Source organism: Thunnus albacares, chromosome 5, assembly GCF_914725855.1.
Source record: "Thunnus albacares chromosome 5, fThuAlb1.1, whole genome shotgun sequence".
NCBI classification, from domain to species: Eukaryota; Metazoa; Chordata; class Actinopteri; order Scombriformes; family Scombridae; genus Thunnus; species Thunnus albacares.
Genome location: NC_058110.1, coordinates 12,378,892 through 12,400,756, shown reverse-complemented (window position 1 = coordinate 12,400,756; position 21,865 = coordinate 12,378,892). Strand labels below are relative to the sequence as shown.

At 40.2% G+C, this 21,865-nt stretch overlaps 1 protein-coding gene across 1 annotated transcript in view; it reads right to left on the bottom strand.

The window, feature by feature from the left end:
- The window catches only part of sema3b (sema domain, immunoglobulin domain (Ig), short basic domain, secreted, (semaphorin) 3B), an 83,596-nt gene extending 62,694 nt beyond the window's left edge, over nucleotides 1-20,902 (bottom strand). Inside the window, exon 1 of the mRNA XM_044351051.1 lies at nucleotides 20,267-20,902. The gene's annotated coding sequence lies outside the window, so the exon portion shown is untranslated. The remainder of the gene's footprint in view (nucleotides 1-20,266) is intronic.
- Nucleotides 20,903-21,865: the final 963 nt, after the last annotated feature.

Here is a 21,865-nt window from a genome sequence, read left to right as displayed (position 1 = left end):
AGAGCAAGACACACACCAAGAGAGGTAAGCAGCAAGTGAGTAATAAGCTTCACTTTGTGTGGTGCTGTCATAGAGACACACACATACACACACACAGGAGAACGGATTAGAGGATTTTGGGTGTGTACTCTCTTGCATAATCTAATATCACCGTGTTGGTGTCGTTCATAATTAATGTTGCTCCAAGACCATCATTGCAACTGACCAATCACGTTGTTGTGATGTCGTAGCTTTGTGACTCCAGGAAAAAGACCTCCTTATCCGCTCACACGCATACTGTATGCAGTAGGTATACAGACGGTAAACATTAAAGGTGCAGTGTTTGGGATTTAGTGGCATCTAGCGGTGAGGTTGCAGATTGCAACCAACTGAATACCACTCCCCTTACAAGTGTAGAAGAACCTGCGATGGCCATGAAACTCGCAAAAAATGCGAAAGGCCCTCTCTAGAGCCAGTGTTTGGTTTGTCAATTCTGGGCTACTGTTCAGATACTGCTAGCTATAAAGGTAATTGCCTATTTAAGCCAAATGCCACATCCATGAGCCAATTCATTATATTTACGGTAATTATTTTACCCAAGGTTCCAATTCAGTTTGATTTCTGATTCGATTTGATTTGATTTGATTCAATATCAATTCGGTTAGGGACATTTCAGTTACAATACCAAGAGATTCTCAGAGAACTAATACTGTAAATTGTACAAGGAACCCTCTAACCCTGTGCATTATTAAAAATATTAATGTTTTTAATTGACCCCATCTGTTACATTAATGAACTTTTTATTTGTTAGCTCAGTTAGCCATTAGCTCTGTTAGCTCAGTTAGCTGTTAGCTCTGTTAGCCATTTGAAATGCATGGTGTATTTCAAATGCATATTAGCCGTGTTGTTGTTTCCACACAGCGGCTGTCAGCAGCCCAAACTGCCAGAACAAACAGTCTGACAGCAGCAGGAGCAGCAATGCGGTAAATTACCATTAAATAAAGATAAATGAGTCTGTCTTACCAAAGGCTAGCCATGTGAGACTAACTGGGTTAAGTTAGAGCTTCATGCATCCACGAGAAAAGGCTTACAAAAAGGCTTATAAATCGATTTCAGCTTAAAAGATCGATCTCGTGATGAAAATGTCCTATCATATTATTAAAGAAAGTATTTTTAAGGCTTACCTTCTGTTCTCCACTACATACAGTATGCGTGTAAGTGGGCAAGGAGCTGCACTTTTGTATATTCCAGTCTATTTCCCCAAGACGCAAAGCTATGAGATCACAATGTGATTGGTCAGTTGCAATGATGGTCCTGGAACAACATTAATTATGATGTCGTAGGAACAACACAAACATGACAATATCAATTTGTGCTGTCAAAGAGAGTAGAGGTAGTAACACTCACTCTACAGTAAACATGCTAAATAGTGAGTGTGAGACAGAGAGCCAGATCATGAGACACACTGACAGTTTAATTGGCTAAAAGAAGAGTGTGAACTTATGAATGAGAGCGGGGGGACACGGTAAGAGAGAGAGAGGAAGAGAGAGCACACCAACAGTGGTGTGTATGGGAGTTTTTCATGGGAGAAAGAATGCAGTCAGGAATTCTTTTAATTGTCCAAACTCCGCCTCAGTGCTCAGCCTACTCACCCATCCCAGGACACACATTAACACATACACAAACACACACACACACACACTGTAGATACAGACACATACCAGTCATTCTGTCTGCACAATGCTCCATTGCCAACCCCCGTAAAACTCCATCTCTTACTGCTTTTCCTGGCAAACCTGCACTCTTAGCTCAGGACACTATTAACAAAAATGACTTCATGACATACTTTTCCGTAGCTACGTCCAGGTCTAGTCAAACTGATTAATGCAAATCTCCTAACATAGCAAGCTCACCAAAAAGCACAGTAAAGTAGACAGAAATGGTCTTCCCTCCTTCCTTTTTTTTTTTTTTTTTTGCTTACTGCTATTCTTCCTTTACACAAAACTGAGATGTTTTGTCATATAAGGCCAAATATAATGCAATGTGTTTGTGATTTTGTTGTTGATGCATGTTTAATTTCTGTATTATTTGCAGTGGTTTAGCACTGTTTATCAATTTATATTAAGGAGACTTTATTTTCCTAATCATGCATTCATACTGCAAGCAACCCTCCAGTTTCAGTATCAGCCTAATGAAAATTTCAAAACATCTACAATTTTGTTGTCTTGAACAATAACAGTAAAGCTGATTCTGTTCTGATTCTTTATGTGCAGCTGTTCTGCGTGAGAAATGTACAACACCAATGCAAGTAGTGTAATGTTCAAACAGTGCACAGAAAAATCAAGTTTCACGTCTTGTTTTATAGTAGTGTTGACATTTTTATTTTGCCTTCATTCCCTAATGTTAGTCTTGATCTTGAATTTAAAAGTATCCTGTGTATTATTATTATGTCTTCAATCCTCACCAAAACATATTGTGCGTATTCTTGAAGCATAACATAGCACATATGTAACATAACATAACACAATATATTTCAAATAAATTCACAAAGCCGATTTTTTTTTTTTATCTACATTGTTTACTTGCTAGCAGTCGTCTTCTTCTTCTTCTTCTGCCTTTTAATGGCACGTGCTTTGCTTCTTGGTGTGCTCCACAAGCTATCGAGTCATGGAAGAGCGAGACTTGTGTGATCTGTATATTTGCATTACTGCCTTCTGCAGTGGATACGAATGTGTATCAGGTCACGTACATACACATGCACTTGTTTGTGCATCCTTGTGCATGTGCTAATAGAGCATGAGATACACACAAAAAAGGGACCTGCTCATCCAACTTTCCTCCGCTGTTCTCCAAAAGGTCAAAACATTACTCAAACATACCCCAAATCACTCAAGAGGCTGTCATTACTGTCTTTTTTAATGGAAATATCATGATAGGAATTCACTAACTTTGAAACATTAAAGTTTGTGAAAACTTAACTTAGCATCTTTAATCAACTTTAATCAGTAGCCTCAGCATATTCATGCTCCAACTAGCACACAGCTGCCTGTGATCAGCCGTCACGCAGTAGCGCTGCAGTTTGGTAGCTGGTAAGTTTTTCCATAACGTTTAGCTCTTTCTGACGTTTATCTTGGCCTCCTTCTCTGTTCCCAGCTGTCCGAAGCTGCCCTTGGGGTAGGATTCACTGTGCCCAGGTGTGTTCCTCTGAGTGTGTGTGTGTGTGTGTGCTATGTATAGAGTTACTGAGAGGCCCCTGAGTACAGCTGTCTCAGATCGGGGTGAATCAATGAAACGCAACACTGGAAGATAGCTGACACTTTCTGTTGACACACAGTTATTATACACTCAGCTTATTGTTGAGCAGAGCATGTTGATTTCATCAGACACAGGTGTATATTTACCTTTACTGGTTTTTAAGTATGCACATTAAAAAAAAAGAATTGTAAATCACATTTAAAGATAATGGTCCCATATAGAAATACATACACACATATATACACACACAAATACAGACACAGAGGCGACAGTCGCAGAAACCTGACATCAGATGTCACCTTGTGGTGTCTTTCTCTCCTTTGTGTCTGTCTCTTTTCCATTTTCCGCCATACCCCCCCGGTCTATCTATCTCGCTTTGTCGCAGGAGTTCGTGTTTCAAAGGAGGAAATTACCTTATTCATACACGAGACACACAATACCAACAAACCATCAGTTATGCCCTACAGCGCTGCTTTGCCTTCTCTGTCTCCAAACCTCTGCTTCATTCCATAATGAGAAGAGCTCTGCTGCTGCTGCTGCTGCTTGGCACTGCTCCCCAGCAGCAGCTGAGAAGAGGCATGAGGATTTTTTTATTTTTTGGAGTGGAGAAGCAATAACCTAAACAAAGGAAGGGCACTCAGAGGAGAAAGTGATGATTGGAATTTGTAGTTGAACAAACATCTGTCCTCTTCTTTCCTCTGTTTCACTTTTTTTTCTCTCTTCCTTCTCTCCACTTTTCTTACTTCTATTCTTGCTTACCCCCGTCTCTTCTTCGTGTACTTCTGTCTTGTCTTTTCCTCTCCTCTTGCTTGTTCTGTGCTTTTATTATTTAGCACCTGTCGACCATAGAACAGAAAACCTTGTTGTGCGACCCGTAGAAACACACACACACAAAAGCTGTAGTCCTCACAGAACCACACACTTCCGAATGCTGACGCACAGAGACCCACATACACGGTTTCCAGATACTGTATACATGAACACCCCGCACACATGTACACGCCCCTGACATTTTCTGATGCACATTAGCTAATGTGGAAAGACGGATGGGCTGAATTACCACTACACCTAATGACTATTTCATGTCAGGATGAGAGGAAGAGCAGAGAGGAGGAAGAGAGGCCAGAAACGGAATACAGAGTTGGATTCAGCAGATTTAAGTCTTATCTTTCTTTCCTTTACATCCTTCTTTCTTTGTCTCTTGTCATAATGAATTAATCACACAGTCTATGGATGGAGACTGATTGAGGACTGATAATATTTCTTCTCATTAATTATACCAAATGCAAGTTAAAACAAACAAGGATTAAAGGTTGTGCCAAACAACAATTAACTCATACTACTTACAAAAATTGTGTGTATCCAAAGTCTGATATATCATATTCCTCTATGCCGTAGATCGTTGTTGTCCAAAAACTATTAAAAATACATCAACGAGCCACACCGTTGTTAGTTTGTTTAGGACTGGCTCCAAAGAGTAATAACAGCAATAAGATTTTAACTTTCAGGAGTAGTTCCTTGTAAGGCAGACGCCACTGCGCAGGCATGGGAATGTGTTTACGTTTACAGAGCTTTGCTAGCTTATTCTGCCACATTTTGCAATTTATTGACTTTGTGCGACATTGTAAATTTCTCAAACAGCTTCAGTACAAAGTCAAGAGGTTGTTACAACCAAATATTGCTACAAAAATGTTTTTAAAGCACTGCTGTCATTTGCAGTGTAATTCCAACCCCAGTGTGTCTTGGTGACAGAGTTGCAGAGATGAACTGACAACTTTAAGAGTCTCAGAGTTGTTATGGAGGATGGATGATAGGACCTCACATAAAGTGCACTGAGAGATCGTTACACACAGCAAGGGATGGAAGTGGTTTTACACCCTACGGTTCATTGGCTTTCAGAGGGGTCTTGCTTACTTAACTAAAATTGTGCTTGACATTTTTTTTCCCCCGTTCAGGAAGTGAGCATCAGTGTGTCAGTGTGTAGTTAAACCCTGCTGTCAAACCTCCGCTGCCACACAGCAGCCCGGCAGGACTGATGGACTAATGACAGGGTTTGACGATGATGTGTCTGCGTGTGTGTCTGCCCTGTATTTGTCATTCTAGCACAGTGTTAGTCATTGTGTGTCTCTCGAGCCTCATGCAGCTCACCAAGTTTTAATTGGCGGCTCGCATCCCAGCTATTAATTATGATTAGGGACGACCCCTGAATTGGAACCAGTTCTAAAATTTTAAGAACCAGTTCTTTTATTTTAAGGTCAGTTCTTTTATTGGTACTTTTATACATTTTGGTGTAACTTGTGGTGACGCTGCAGCCTCTCCTTTCTGTCCTCCCCTCTGCTCTCTGTGACTGTGTTTGACCGAGGGCGGGGCGCTCAACTCCTCCACACACACACACAGACAGAGCAGGGAGCAGAGCAGAAAGGTGGAGACAGTGAACCAGGTAAAGTGAATAACATTTTACTGAAGTTGATGACAACTATGTTCATTACTGAGTGAAATAAAAACTTTGCAAGTAAAAGGCCAATAAGAGCACTTTATCAAAACACCTTTTCAACAATGTAGAAAAGTGATATTTTAAACAACTTTGTCCACAGTCTCCCATCCACTGCCAGCATGTTTCACACGACCACAACATGATCGTCAGGCTTATAGTGAAGCGCTATGAATGAGCTGTCTGTATGTAGCCTGATGATTTAGCTTAGTTTTTAACGTATATTAAAACTAGTCAAATTGTTGTAAACTAAACTACCAGCGGTACCTGAAGGCAGTGAATCACATGAGCAGTAGAGGGAGGAGGACAGAGGACAGGATCAATGACTGATAGCGACTGATGTATGTGTTCTTCATTCTTTCTAATCTTTACTCACTATCATCTCAGAAATATTATTTATTATACATTTTAGATTTGTCTCTAGTGAGATATTATTGGGTTTATATAGTGACTTTCTGAGGTAAAGGTTACTGTTGCTGCTCTAGAAACAATATTTAGTTATATTTAAAATATAAATACATTTTAACTCTGCTCTGAATTATTCTTTTTTTAATTAAGATATTTTTTAAAAATAGCAATACTGTAGTAATGAAAAATAACCAATAAGAATATGGACAAAGAACCAGACCAATGAGGAGTATCGATAAGAGTAACGACAACCATCCCTAATTATGATAATGCAGCCAAAACACATAATTTACAAGGACTGCAACAACAAAGTACAAATATAACATGAGGGAAGTCAAGGAAATGCTTGCTTGCCTCTGTTCAATCCAGTATTAAGGTAAGCCTGTCTTTAATTGAGATTGTATTTGCTATATTACATATTTTATGTTGTGGGATGACAAATTAGTAGGCAGATTTACTTAATGGTTAGGGTGGATTTTGGTCTTTCGCGATAGAAGTGGCTCTCCTATTGACTGCATGCTGCCAGTGTGGCTCCCATAAAAAAAAAAGAAGAAGAAGAATAGGGAAACAAAAATGTGTTGCTGGTTAAAAAGCCTTTGTGATCTAAACTCTCACTGACATGGCTGTTTTTAGCCATCACAAACTGCAATGTCATGACCCAACAATTATCTGACCAAGAAAAAAGCTGTTTTTAGTTGTTGTTTGCCACCAATCTGAAATTTCTGAGCATTAACAAAAAGTTTCAAAATAAGTTTTGAACAAAGTAAGTGGCTATTGGTATGGATTCCTCCATGTCATTAGTCCATTTATTGTTGGTACGGAATTTTTACGATGCGCATTGGTATTGATTGCGCAAGATCACATGATCAAATTGTTTCAAAAATGGAGGAACGTTTTTGATACGGGAATCCTTCCCATTGTTTGGATTAAAATGGTTAGGTTTAAGCACAACACTTGGTTAGAGTTAGAGAAGGATCATGGTTTGGGTTAAAACAGTAAAATGCGGTATAAAATATCCCATTTAACGGCACCACAATTCCCGACGTGATGGTAAAAAATGTCTGGTTGTCTACAAGAGGTCTGACCATAAATTCCAGAAACCCATTCCGTGCCAGTAGAACAAACTACTATCGGCACGGAAAACCAGTCTATTCAACAGTCTGTGGACTACTGGCACAGAATCCTGCGCCGTGTCAATAAAAATCACTAAATTATTGCACCGGTTCGGTAGCCATACAGGTGCCTTGAACAAAAGCTGGAATTGATGCATGGAAATGAAAAGGGAAAATTTAGAAATTCCGATTTTCATCTTTTCCTAACCCCACTGGTGAAAACAAGAGGTGCAAAGCCAAAAGTTAGACCGCTCTTCTTACTTTGGAAATTTACAGTTTTGACAACACAGATAGGACTGATACAGACTCAACGTGTACACGCACCTCATTCTACATTTAAATGTGGCTTGAACAGAGATATCAATAACTCTTGTTTTATCAAAAAAAGCACACACATACAGACCTTACATGTTCAGCATGGGGTTTTTCTACACAGATATAGATTCATAAAGGTTTACTGAAATTATTGCCAGTTTTAGGTATAAAGTGTAGGTATGTCGGTGAAAACAACTGTTGTTCAGCATGTCACAGCCTGCTCTTTTCTTCTCCTCAGCTGATGTTTCCAGCACACAGACTAAACTCCCTGCAACATGCTGGTCACTCATTATGTCTTTGGCTTTCATCTATCACCATTACTGTCAAAATACAGACGGAGCCACACATACACACAGGGCAAAAAACCCAAACACACAGACTTAATACCTCATAACACCGAATACAGATGCTTTTCAGGACTGAAGAAAATCAGTTGAAAGTCTGCCGTTGTTGCTTGTGCCTATTTGAGCGATGGAAACCACCTTAAACTGCATCTAGATTGCACATGCACAGTGCTTACACAAAGTACTTACACAACCACAAACTGTAGGGTCTAAATGAGGAAGGTGAGTGCGTTTATGTTGCCCCTCAGGTAAATACCGTTATCAGTTACTGACCTCTGACACTGACCTTATCAGCAAATGGGTACAAATGCAGTTTTTTACCTCCCTCATTACCTCCCCTTACCATATTTCTTCTGCTGTCCCATTTAGTCCTCTGACTCTTTCCATCCTGTTATTTTGAGAAAATGGAACGATAATAAGTGGCAGGGTGAAAGTGAGAGACAAGAAGAAGTCAAAGAGAAGAGAATGGGAAGTAGGATTGGAAGATGTTTAGAGGAAAGAGGGGATGATAAGGGGAGGATAAAGTCACCTGTATGACCAAGGACTACCTGCTGCCGCACATTTCACATTAATCGATCAGTGTCTTTAAAAACTACTCCTCTGTATTTCATTTCCTCCTTCCCATATTCAACCTCTCTTCTACCGTCCTCCTACCTCCTTTTCTCTCTTTCTCATGTCCCTCCTCTTTCTCCTCCCGTACAACTAAAAGCAGTCACATCTGACATGTAAGTAATCAATCATACCTATCATCCAACATCACAAATATATACGTATATGCACAATCAAATGCATATATGCAGCATGGAGGAACAGAGAATTCACATTTTAGGTGGTCATCAAAAGACACACACACACAAATACAAACATAGCTAATGAGGGAAGCAGTGAGCAGTATATAAACATATGGGCTATGAAGCATAAAAGACTGGCTGTTTGAAGCCCCCTCACCCACACAAGACGTCAGCCAATTCTCCAGTTCATAGTCAGTGGTCACATGAAAGACTGTCAGTTCTGTATCTGAAGATGGCAACTTTTCATGCCAGCCAATAAAAACAGGTTTGAATTTCTATCTAACTTTGTGTGTTTCTTTCATTACCAATCATTTTAGATATTTAATGACCTTCCCATGCCATTATACAACATAAGGTAGGCGAGTGAGAGAAAAGGATTGTGGCAAATGTTTCTGCAAGGAACCGGCCACACCTTAATAGAGCTGAATATGCTTTTGGTCAGGTAAACCTTAGACTGTATGTCAGTTCATCATGTTGTCAATTTATTTTAACTCAGGTTAGCTGTAAAGTAAAGGAAAAATGGTCAATAAAAGAACAACTTAATACTTTTCCGAAAACAACATTGAAATTGTACCTTATGGTGTATAAAACGTGTCAGTGGGACAGTATATTTAATGCATTATAGTAAAGTTTCTGTGAAATTTTTGCACTTGACTTCACTGCAGATGGCTAAGCAAGGCTGTCTTGACTCCCTAGACACATTCTCCAGCTCCTCCTGGGGTATCCTGAAGCATTCTCAGGTAAGATGGGATATGACATCTTGTCTGATTGGGGATTTCCCTCAAGTTTGGCTCACCAAGAGTACCTGAGTCAGTCAGAGTCAGTTTTTGTGGGTACAAATGAGTGTAATACTATCAACGCCTTCCATGAGAAAGTGAAAGTGTGCGGCCATATTTAAACAATTATCATGTCTCACACCTCTCTATGATGGCTGATTTTTTCACTGTGCCTTTGGATGTGGCTATATTTGAAACAGCTTTAAACAATTGCCTTCCGACGTGGTTGGACAACATGTATGAAGTAGTTCTTTTCGAGCATACCAGCACCCTAATACCACTTGTATCTTTGAACAGACAATAATATACTCCAAGTAACCCAAAATATGCCTATAAATAATGGCACAGTCATTAGATAGTATTGAGAAAATCATTACCCAACTTTTTCTTTGTTGCATTTTTCCCTTTGAGTGAGGGAGTGGTCACTTAAACACAGTCCATGTTGCGTCTGACTCCCCCTCTTTACCTGAGGATGATGCAGAGACAGTGCAGACAGACTAATCAGCAGGAGTTGCAAGTGTTGCAAGGGCATGATCCCTGACTGGCTTCCCACCCATGAACAAAATGTACCAGTATCAGTTTTGCAGTGGCCCAGCTGGAAGTACCACGATTGAATTGACCCTGGGTCTCTGCCATAGTGCACCACCTAATGGTGAAATTTGAAACTTTACCTCTAGTTCAAACGTAACTGGTATTCATTTTTGTTCTTTAAACTTCAAAAAATGACTTTGTGCCGTTCTGGTCGATCAAAAGGTGAAGTCATCTGGGGCCCATTATGTTCTTGTTATGGTACATCTGTGATGAATTCATTGCGATAATGTACTTCTGTACAAACAGATGTAGAGAACTAAATTTGCAGTGATTTTTTTTCTACACTGAGTGAGTAAAAAAACAGACAAAAGGTACAATTAGAAATCTCCGTTAAAAGTCCAAACTATCGGTCCAACCTGCTCTGACCTGTTATTTAGAAATAACATTTTCCACTCTTCTACAAATACTGAGAACAGACCTGAAGTCTTTCCACATATTGTACTGTAGCTAACAACTCTCTACGTGTCAAATGTCTTTTCCACAAGTCCTGCCGCCCCCGAGCCTCCAACTAAAGTACCTTATCTGTCCATCTGAAAATGCCATTTTACTAATGGCCACAGCTACTGCAACATACCAAACATGCTTCCTGCACAGAATCTGTCAGGATGCCTGACTTGTGCTTTGCTGCTGTGTTACTGTGGGCATACCTGCTTGTCTGTGTGTGCGTATTTGTTTAATTTCAGTCACTGTATCGTGAAACTCCTCCTTGGGTCAATGCACTTGAGGTTTACTCCACCTCTCTGTTGTAGAGGTATTAACACACAGCACCTTAAATGCCTTTCTACAGTCTGTCAGTGGCACATAAAACACACACACACACACACACACACACACAAAGGCACGCAAAGCACATGCACACAGTCTAACCATTTAAATCATACAGTATGCATTGGGTTGGATTTGTATGCTTAGACACACACACAGAAATACCCAGAAACAACCAGTACTGATGTCCACCAATGTATTCAGACCATTTGAGTAGCATTGCAGTATAAATACACTTTTTAAAGGTTCAGAAAAATATTTATTTTATGTACAAAAGTGCAAAACCTCAAATTCACAAACTGGGCACATTGGAGACTTTTTAGATTATTTTTTCTGATTCTGAAAGTGTGTTACAATCAATAACAAAATGTCTTTGTTCTCCATCTGTCTGCTTGTTAGTGGGATAAAGCACACACACACATACACACACGCGCGTGCAATCAGACACGCCCATTGTAGTCCCCAGGTGCAGTTTGCAGAGATGGAGGCTCTCTGAAGGTGAACCCCATGGTGAGCAAAGGCGGGGTGCTGCGCTCTGTGAGTGTGTGTATCTGTCCTTTCATGTATTCAGTTGTCTATAATGTCTGTATTTGGGGTTGGCAATCACGTAGACAGCCAGCTTGCTAAAGAAAAAGAAATGAAGATGAAAAAATGGAAGATATATAGACACAGACAAACAAAAATAAAGTGAAGTTTTTACTAACTTGAAATTGTAAGTTGCTCTGCCTTAAATAAACCGTAATACATGAACAAGGGGTTAGATTGATAGAGACCGAGAGCTTAACGAGAGAGGGGGGGGGTTTGAAGGAAGGAGGGATGTAGCTTTTATCTGGAGGAGGGGAAGCCAAATTAGAAATGTGGCATGATCCCCCCCCTCCTGGGACTGAGTCAATTAGCCTGCCTGGAGGAGCTGCCAAGAGGCTGGGGCTGGGCTGGGGGATGGTGGCGGTAAAGAGGCTGGTGGTAGTGGGGGTTACTGGTTGAGACAGGAGAGGCCAAGGGCGTAGGCAAGAGGGTTTTCACTGGAGGGATGGTGGATAGACAGGATTGAACATTCTGCAACATGAAGGCCTGCTGGGCAAGATATTTCACTTGTAGGAAAATAGAAAAAGTGAAGGTTGAAACATTTACATTAGTGGGTAATACCTGCAGATGGAAGATGTTTGAGCAACCTTCTCATCAAGCCCAATCACATTTGTGCACAAGGCAGAAACACTTTGGACACGTTCCTTAATCCATCATGATTTAGAGCATTAATCAGCAACTATTCTGACAATCAATTGTTTTAATTATTTATCAGGAAAATATGTCAAACATTTTCTGCAAGCTTCACAAACACTGAACAACATTGCTCTGATTGAATACTATGCTAGACTGGGACAAGGAGACATGAAGACTGGTTTTAAGTCCAGGACTAACTGGGAGACACATGAAGGACATGGTGAAAAACTAAGAAGTTTGACTGACCGATCTGTCCTTTTCATGAAGTTACGGCAGACAGCAGCTGTACTGCAGACTCTAACAGGGGTGGATGGAAAGATGATGGTGAGAGCCTGGAGCTGCTGGCAAAATGCCATTCTCTTACCAAGCAGCTCATTCATGGACCAAATCAATCATTACTGAACCAAATCAGTACTGGCAATACAGACTAGCCTCAGCCATCAAATACTAATGAAAATAATATTGAAGAATCAGCAACAGTGCTGAAAAACAGACCCCTGATGAATACACACTCAAATTCCTTCTGCGCTCACTATATCTTTTTCCATCTGTGATCCCGAGCAGCTGCACAACAGCAGTAAGCAGGATTACAGGTGGTGAGAAGAGAGGAAGAGGAGGAGGGAGGGAGAGGAGGGAGGAAAAGAGGGAGGTAGGAAAGGGGGTTACATGGAGGAGAGGGAAGAAGGAGGAACAGGCCAAGGGAGTGAGGAAAAGGAGGGGGGGGGGGGTTGTGAAAGAAGGTGGAGGGGCGAGGTGAAAGAAATAAAAATGAGAAAAAAAAAGGAAGATGAGAGCAAAAACGAGAAAACGGCAACAAAAGAAGGAAGGAAGAGCAAGGGGTTGTGCCTAAATCTACCAATCATTGACCCACTTTTAATCAAATACTGACATCAGGACTGTTTATAATATAGTCTCTCCAGTGTTCTTCTCATTAGAGCAGACTGGTCCCAGCCATACCAGCCTGACAGAGATGGAGGAAGTGTGAGGGAACTCAGTGGAAAAAAAAACCCTGCCGGTATGTGTGTGTTTGTTTCTTTGTGAGCTCAGCAAATGAGATACCAGACAGTCCCTGTGTGTGTGTGTGTGTGTGTGTGTGTGTGTGTGTGTGTGTGTGTGTGCGCAGTATCATCACCAGTAGCAGCAGAGGGTGGCAGGTGACTTGAGTGACAGGTTAAAGAGGGAAAGGGGAAGGAGAGGAGGATGTACTGCACACGCTCAGTAGCGTGTCACCAGGCAGGCCTGTGTCTCCTTCCTTATCTGACAGGCACACTGCAGAACAGCAAAATCCCCTGCATAAGCCCCTCGAGCACTCCTCTGGGACATAGTGTGCATGTGTGTATATTTGTGTGTGTGTGTGTGTGTGTGTGTGTCGAGGCAGAGAGAGTTTCTTAAACTATAGGGGTGTAAGGGTGCTTGTATGTGTGGAATATTGCGTGTGTGTGTGTGTGAGAGAGAGAGAGAGAGAGAGAGAGACGGGGATGGTGAGAATCTCGTTATTTTCCTATTTCCTATCTCCTTGTGTAAAGCCTCCTAATTCCACCTCACCTTCAACACTGCATGGCCGCTCAAGGTGATAGGACAGGACAGGCCCGGAGTCCAACTCACACATGTACATACACGTATGCACACACACACACACACACACACACACACACATCTACACAAATCTAGAGTGCAATTACAGGTCAGTCTGGCAAAGGAGAGGCTGTTCCGCAACAGCAATGGATAGACTTGAGCATTCTAGGAAGAAAGGAGAAATGAGGAAGGACAGGAAGGGTGTGAGCATGTCTGTGTGTTTATGTGTGAGACAGTATAGGAAAGGAAAGTAAGGGAACACAAAGACACTGACAGCGGCTTTTCAATAAAATCTTAACGATACCCATCCCTACTGACTGGTGTGGGTTTTTTAATGCTGATACTACATAATACTTACATTATAGACTAGAAGTGCCAACGACTGATATTCAACATGTTCAAGTTTGAATATTGAGATGTTTGGGTTATTGGTTGGGTGAAAAAAAACACTGGATACTGTCACCCCCCTTTGAACCATGAAAATAATAAAGATCAAACAACATTGTGTCTTTCATATCAGAGGGTGATGACACTGACTGTTCGTCTGTTTTATTGTAAGGCATATTGATCTCATTGGTCTCCATCTGGTGTTCAACCGGACGTACATAAACCAGTAAGGTTTGGTTTCAATACATAGCTCCATTCTGGATCTGCTTTGAAATGCCAGAAAATACCCAGATTATTAATACAATTCTTACAAACCATTCATCATCTTATGCTTTTTCTTTACCAAAGAGTAACATGCAAAACATTTTCATCAACTATGCCACCTAAACTTTAGTTATTTAAAGCTTTTGTTACTTAAGAGATTATAAACTATAGATGTAAAAAGATACAGATTTGATAAAATGCTATTTAACTCAAACCCTATTACATTTTTTATCTCACTCCCACTGGAGTAGAGAAGTGTGTGTAGTGACGGTAGTCAGTACGATCACAAGGAATGAAGAGGAGCACGAGTCTTGTCCAAGTCAAGCAGTGAGTCTTATCGTGAGCCAAAAGAAAGCAGAAAGTAGAGCTCTCGTCCATTAAATCATGTTTGTTCTCTTTCTCCTTCCTACTGTGTGCATGTTCACTTTCTCCCCTCAGACTTATACCAGACTGTTCCCATCTTGCACTACAAAATTAAAGGAAGAGGAAAAACAATCTTTTAGTTGAACATTTTTTGCAACTATTTGTCCAATATCTGTTTCATTGAGTTTGATCAGGTGGTTATTCTGACTGACGTGTTTTTACACCAGGGTACATAAACAAAAGCTAAAGAGAAAAAGTATCAGCTACATATTTCTTCCTCCTTAACAGCTTCTCGGCCACTCTAGAGATTCAAAACAGCAACCTTCTGATCAAAAACCAGTTAACCCAGTGGTCAAACCTCCAGGTTACACATCCGTCGGTTCATTCCCAACAGTCCACTGATAGTGATCTGAGATTGTCCCGTCTTCAGCCTAACTTTAACTTCAGGCCATCAGCATGTTTAAATGATCTGCTTTTATCTGATGACATGGAGCCAGATTACCATTAATCCTCCTGAACCAACAACAAGTGCAGATACGCAGTCGTAATTTACCTCATTCTCATGTTTTTGTCTCTGGTTTAATATTGTGACATCTGGTTACTGATCCATTAATTATGCCCATCTACTATCATCCTGCTGTCATTTTGCTTATCATTTATGCCATGGGTGTTTATTGCTCAGCTGATCACTATGTAACTCAGTTTTTGTTCCTGAGTAGTAAGTTTTATTTCCTAATTGCTTATGCCTAAAGTGTAGAAATGGCTATTATTCCCTTCCAACTTGGCTTTTGTGACCTGGACAATAATATTTTGAAATTAAACTATTTCCAATGGGAAAACAAGCAAATTTGCACATTTTCATTTACATGACGTCAGAAAAAACAACATATGAATCAAAACTAATATGTATTTCTACTAATGTTATACAAAAGTGACCACAAAAGATTTAGAAGTGAGGTCTCTCTGGAGATTTACGATTATGCTGTAAATCACTTTCACAAATCAGCCCCTAAATATGGTCTCCCATTATTGTATCCAGTAATTCATATGTTGTTTTTCTGACTTAATGAGAATGAAAATGTGCAAATTCACGTGAGGTAAATTTCAAAATATCACTGTCCTGGTCACAAAAGCAAAGTCTGAAGGGAATAATCGCCATTTCCTATACTTCTTAGGCATAGGCAATTAGGACATAACACTTACTACCCTGTTATTCCTCTAAAGGCAAGTAAAAATTTGTTACACTGTGTTATGAAATGCCAATGTTTTTTGAGTGCAGAATTGCTTTGGTAACCCACAGTCATTGGAAAATGAATGAACTACCATAAGCTAGCAGAGAATATTTGGACTGATATTTCTTGTTAACCTATTCTTGAATTTGACATTTCCTCTTCAAATCATGATTTTCTTTTTTTCACACTGTGTTATATGTTTTGGGGCCTGATATACTTGACTAGAGATGGTCAATCAGGTATCAGGTACAACATTTTTTTTTAACAAGATATCTCAACTCAAAATGTGGTCGGTGAAATTATTGGACAAACCATAAAAGTTTGGCATAAAAGTTTTGGATTTTGTTTTTTTATTTTGGTATTGTGCCTAAGCAATTATTTTGGCATCATAATTGAACATTTTCAAACAATACCCAGCGCTACAGACATGAAGTCTCCCACTGAATGTCTTTCAGATGTTTTTGGTTTATACTGATGATGCTTAATACTGTTCATAACATCTCATTCTCTTCTACTGCTTATTTCATGACAATGGAAAATCATTTTTTTTCCTGTTATATCAGGACTCAATGTCTTTTTTACCAAGTGAGGAAAACAGATTGTTTCTCTTCATTTTTCAAAATTGTCTGTATGCGATGACAAAGGTTGACTGTTACCTGTCAAAATATGTCATCTTTTCATGTCTTTTCTTGCCTCATTTAGTGAAAATTATTAATTTGTCTGAGTCACGATCAATACTTTTACCTTGTATAGGAATCTACCGTTAACTTTCTCTCACGTGTTATTACACATGTCCAACTTTAGCTTCACTACTCTTCTAAGAAACCTGCCATCCTGGTTTATTTTAGTGCCTCCATTTCCCCTATTATCTTTTAAGACCTCTTTAAACTTAAAAGATTGAGTTTGAACATCAATTAAGGTGTTATCTACACTTTTATCGACACTGATCACCCAGAATACTAAACATCCTTTATCTTCCTTTTTAAGAGAGTGATGAATTAGGGAAGCTAGCTTCCCTGACCTCAGCTTCAACTCATTTGTCATCCATCCATCCATGTGTGCAGGTTATCTACACATATCAAATGACACCTTTAAAACATGAGATATTTTATCTTCAAGCGTATCCTATATCTCTAACACAGTCAACATTCTTGCATATACACAAATGCACTAAGGCAGTTATACTACGAGTAATAAAAACTGATGATCCATCTATAAAGATACAATTTGCAGGTATTTATGTATGCTTTTAATTACTCTGAAGGACACTAGATCATGTGCACCATATGAGCTTTCTGTCCATTTTTTGTTTCGCTTTCTATTAGTGGAGTGATATTCTGAGTCGACCTTGCCACCAGAGGACTCAATTTACTGTAAACTGCAGATGAGCAGTTTGTTACGGAAGCAGGAAACAGATCGACTTTTAGATACACTCGGACATCAAATCAGAGCCAGAAATTAGTTGAAAACAGTCTTAGTAAAAAAAATAGTTTTTAAAATCTGTAAAGAACCCTGAGCACCCATGATATGAATGTGAAAAGTGTACTTTTGAATATAAGTAGTACAGAAATCATAAAACACATTTCTGGAGACACGATCCCATATACTGTAACACACACACAGAAAATCTACAGCTGAACCCAAACTCTGTTTCTCTCTCACACACACACAGACACACACACACAGACGCACACGCATATTTTACCCTTTATTAACCGCGACTTAACATCAAGGGCAAGTATCATGTTTTTTTTTTTTTAATCAACAGAATTTAAAAGGAAAACAATACATAAATAAATAAACAAATAAAAGAAGCCGATGAAAGTTTGATGCTAACAGCCTTTTGCTTTTTATTTGAATGAGAGAACAACCTCCGCTCCCGTCTGTCCCCTCTGGCTATATAGGAAAAAGTCAATATTTCAAGAGAGCAGAGATACTCATTAAATATTTCAAACAAAGGAAAGCTGACATCGCTGCCCTCTCTCTCTCTCTCTCTCTCTCTCTCTCTCTCTCTCGCTCTGTACCTTGCCTCATCTGCTCTTGGCAGCCTATTCTTCTACTTTTTTCAGTCTATACTTAATACACATAAAGAGAAAAAAGGCAAATAGGAAACCAATACAGAGCTAATAGACCTACACTGGGCAGTGCAAGAGAAGATATTTATCCCGTGTTCTACTATTGTATCATACTTCCCAAAAATTTTGTGTTTCTGCTTTACACATTTGTTACCTACTTTCTGCTGACTTGCCAGATATTACAGGGTGAGGGAAGGGTTAATGGGTTTTTACACTGAGGAAGGGTTGAGATGGAGGTTAATGGGTTTTAAGGTGTGGCAGAGGATCAGTGAATAGCCACCTTAACCGTAAAATTACCTCGGTAGTCGATACATCACCAGGCAATCAACAGACCCACCTTGAACCCACAGGAGCTGTTAGGTTAAATAAATGTCCACTTTGCTGCTCGCCGTTGTAAAGTGACACAAGAGCGAATGCAACCTCTGACCAGGTGGCAAAAAGCTATTACATGTATGCTGTTCTAGACTGTCTGCCTGTCTGTAATTGGGGGGGGGGGGATCCTGTGGCACACAGGAAGTGATGTGTTTTAAATGTGCATCAGCAGGGGGAAGAGCTGGTTAATTAGCATGAGAGGCAATAGCCACCACGACTGAACAGACAATACAAAGAGTGACACCTACAGAAACTCTTTATTAGATACACCTGTACAACCTAATGTAATCTAGTAAAAAAAAGAGCTCTGAATTTGAAGCTTATGAATACATAATATGCAATAAATCAGATTTTGTTGACACTGTAAGAAAATACTTCTAGTTTCAGTTTATTATTGAGGTCATAGTGGGTGGTGATATTGCACCTGACTGCATTATATTGAAAGGTGTTTCCCTTGTTTTGTCCACCTCATGAGCTGGGTGTGTAACAGAACACATAGATAACAACCATGTAAACCCTTGTTGGACCAGCCACTGCATGCAGAACACACCTTACCGCCAAGGTAAACTATAAGGGTTAATGTGTGTGTTCAGTGGTATGGTAATGGAAGGGTTACTGTGCAGGTTAAGGTGGGTTTGGGGTGGAGGGCTTATAAAGACCAGTGAGACCTGGGATTACAGGGCTGAATAGGTGAGATGACAGACACAATGCACACCTGTGAGCTTGAAAACACGTAAACTCCCGCTCACACACAAAACATACCGGTGATAACTGGGTATAAACAAAAAAGATACTCTGCGTGATAGTAACAAAGAACGAGAAGGAGCCAAAGTATATAAAAGAGAGAACAGATACTCAAAGCTTTATGAAAGCAGATGAATAGTCGGAAAGAGGATGAGGAAGAGAAAAGAGAGGGGTGTGAGAAAGGATGAGAGCGAGGCAGAGTGGCATGGGATAAGCCCCTGTCATTAGTTGTTGGATTTTCACTGAAAACCTGCAGAAAAGGCAGAAGTAAATGAGATTAGAGAACAAAAGTGGCAGAGTGCGGCAGGATGGAGGGTAGAGGGAGGAGTGAAAGGATGAGGCACACAATAACCGCATGTGTAAAAGATCCAAAGACTTATAATCTTCTGTATGTCCACTTGTTTCTTTATTCACCACTGATTTATTGCGTGTAAAAATTTGTGCGATTTACTGCCTGAGTGCAAGGTCCTGAGCCTCATATAAAAGCATAAAAAAAACAAACAAAAAAAAAACTGTTCACATTTTCAAATTAAAAACATAACTTCATTGTTATTATTTATCAACGCCTAAAGAAAAAGACAGACTCTGTTCAAAAGCAATAATAATGCCCTCTAAATCCCCCACTTCCACTGGTGGACCATCAGGAAATAAGACACACACTCACTCACACATGCAAACTCTTTCCCTTCCTGATTTATCTGAGATGAATCACCCACTGATCAAATCCAATTACAGATAAGAAAACCACGAAATGTTCTCGCTGGCACATTCTCCATCCAAAAAAACAAAGTCCACAAACACTTTGTCCAGCCACGCCATTATATTACTCAAGGGAATCACCCTAATGATCAACATAGATATGAAACGCCAAATAAAGCAGAGCTGACACACAAGTGCATTAGTGATTCCAACACAAACACCTCCAGTCTTTCAAAAAGGGTATTCCCCAGCTTTAAAAACACTTACAAGAACTGTAATCACTTCTTAACAACCATTGAAAAAATAAATAAACCTGAAAACACAGCAAACACATTTCACTTCAGCATACCCCACAGTCAAACACACAACTTCCTACATCAGTTACTCATTAAATGAAAAAAACCTCTGATAAATACCTTCACTTGACAGATTTATGTGGTAATAAGGGCATAAAATACAAAGACAGATGTTAGAGCAGAAGGTTTTGCTAATAAATCAAATTCTCACCTTTTTCATCAGCAGCTTCCTCTGCTTGTGTCCCGTGTGAGTCCTCAGCTCCTGCGAGTCACTTTCCCCTCGGCAGGTGCCATCATGGTCAAATAGTCCACAGGAAAGGGCTGGAAAGGGCTATTCTCTAATCTTCTCTCTATCTCTCTTTCTTATACTCCCTCTCTGAGTCCTGTTGTGATTTGTATCAGCACGAGAAAAGCAGCATGTGTGTGAGCGTGTGAGTGTGTGTGTGAGCGTGTATGTGTGTGTGTGTGTGTGTGTGTGTGTGTGTGTGTGTGTGTGTGTGTGTGCATGCGCACACAACTCCAAAGGTCCTGGAATTCCTGAGTCCTGCGCTATAAGAGTGAGCGTGGCTGAGCTCCCTCTCTGTCTTTCTCTCTGCACTCCTTTTCTTTTTCCTCTCGATCCCGGCCGAGCAGAGAGGAGGGGAAGACAGTCAGGGGGTGGGACGGAGGACAGAAGCTTCTTTCAACCAACTCTTTCTCTGTCTCTTCTCCCATCCACTGTCCCTTTCCTTGTGTCTCTTTCTTTTTGCCTAACTTTTATGCCCTGTCTTTTGGTTTCCTCTGTGTGACAGATACTCTTTCACTGCTCAGCAAGGCGTGAAAGCAAAGCTCTCTCTGACACACACACACACACACACACACATACACACACACACACACTCACACCCTCCTCTTTCTCCCAACGCCACTCCCTCTGCCTCAGTCCAGAGGTAAAGTCACTCCCTTGCTCTGTCACCCAGCCGCAGTGTCTTTCTCCTGCTATAATGATTCAACACGCTTCATCCTCAAAGATACAGCACTGTGAGAGTCCTTGTGTCTGTGCTTGTGTTTCTCTCAGTGACCCAGCAAATTTTTTTAACTAATCCAGTCATGAAGATAAAGATCAGGGTGAGACTGGGATGAGGGCGCACTTAACGCTCGGATTTAAGTTCCCTCACAAAGTTCACACATTCTTTAAAAATGTCAACTCATCCGTACATTCGTTGTTCTGCACAGAAGATACAGTATTTGCAACATTGGATATGAAATCTCTTGAATTTTTTGTGCAGCTTGACATTTATACAAAACCTGCATCCTATTCTCTCTTATTCAAACAGCCGAGTTCAAGATTCAGTAATGCATAAGTAATAAATAAACCCTTGACAGTGATATCTCTGACCTTTTTACCTCAGCTTTGCAACTGTACAAAAAGAACAAGCAGCATTGGCTGCATGTACGACTGATGTAGCACAGATACATGATAAGGGATTTGGGGGAAGGTTGTGTTACTGTAATGTAACGTGTGTCATGTTTAAATGAAGATTAAAAAGATGTGCTTTGTGTATGGAAAGTTGCTTCTCTGAATCCTGAATCTTCTGGGGAAACCTGGGTTTTCCAATTGACCCAAATCTGTGTTCCAGTTCGGACGTCGTCTCAGTGAAGTTACAATTCACCTTAAAATGTAGATTTAACAGCCACACTTGGACTTTGTGGCATTGTGATGACGAGTTCAAGTCACAAATGCATCCTCTAATTACACAGTGGAGTTATTTTACCATGATCCCTTGTAACTATTTTTGGAGGGTGACTCTAAACTGAGGACAGATTATCT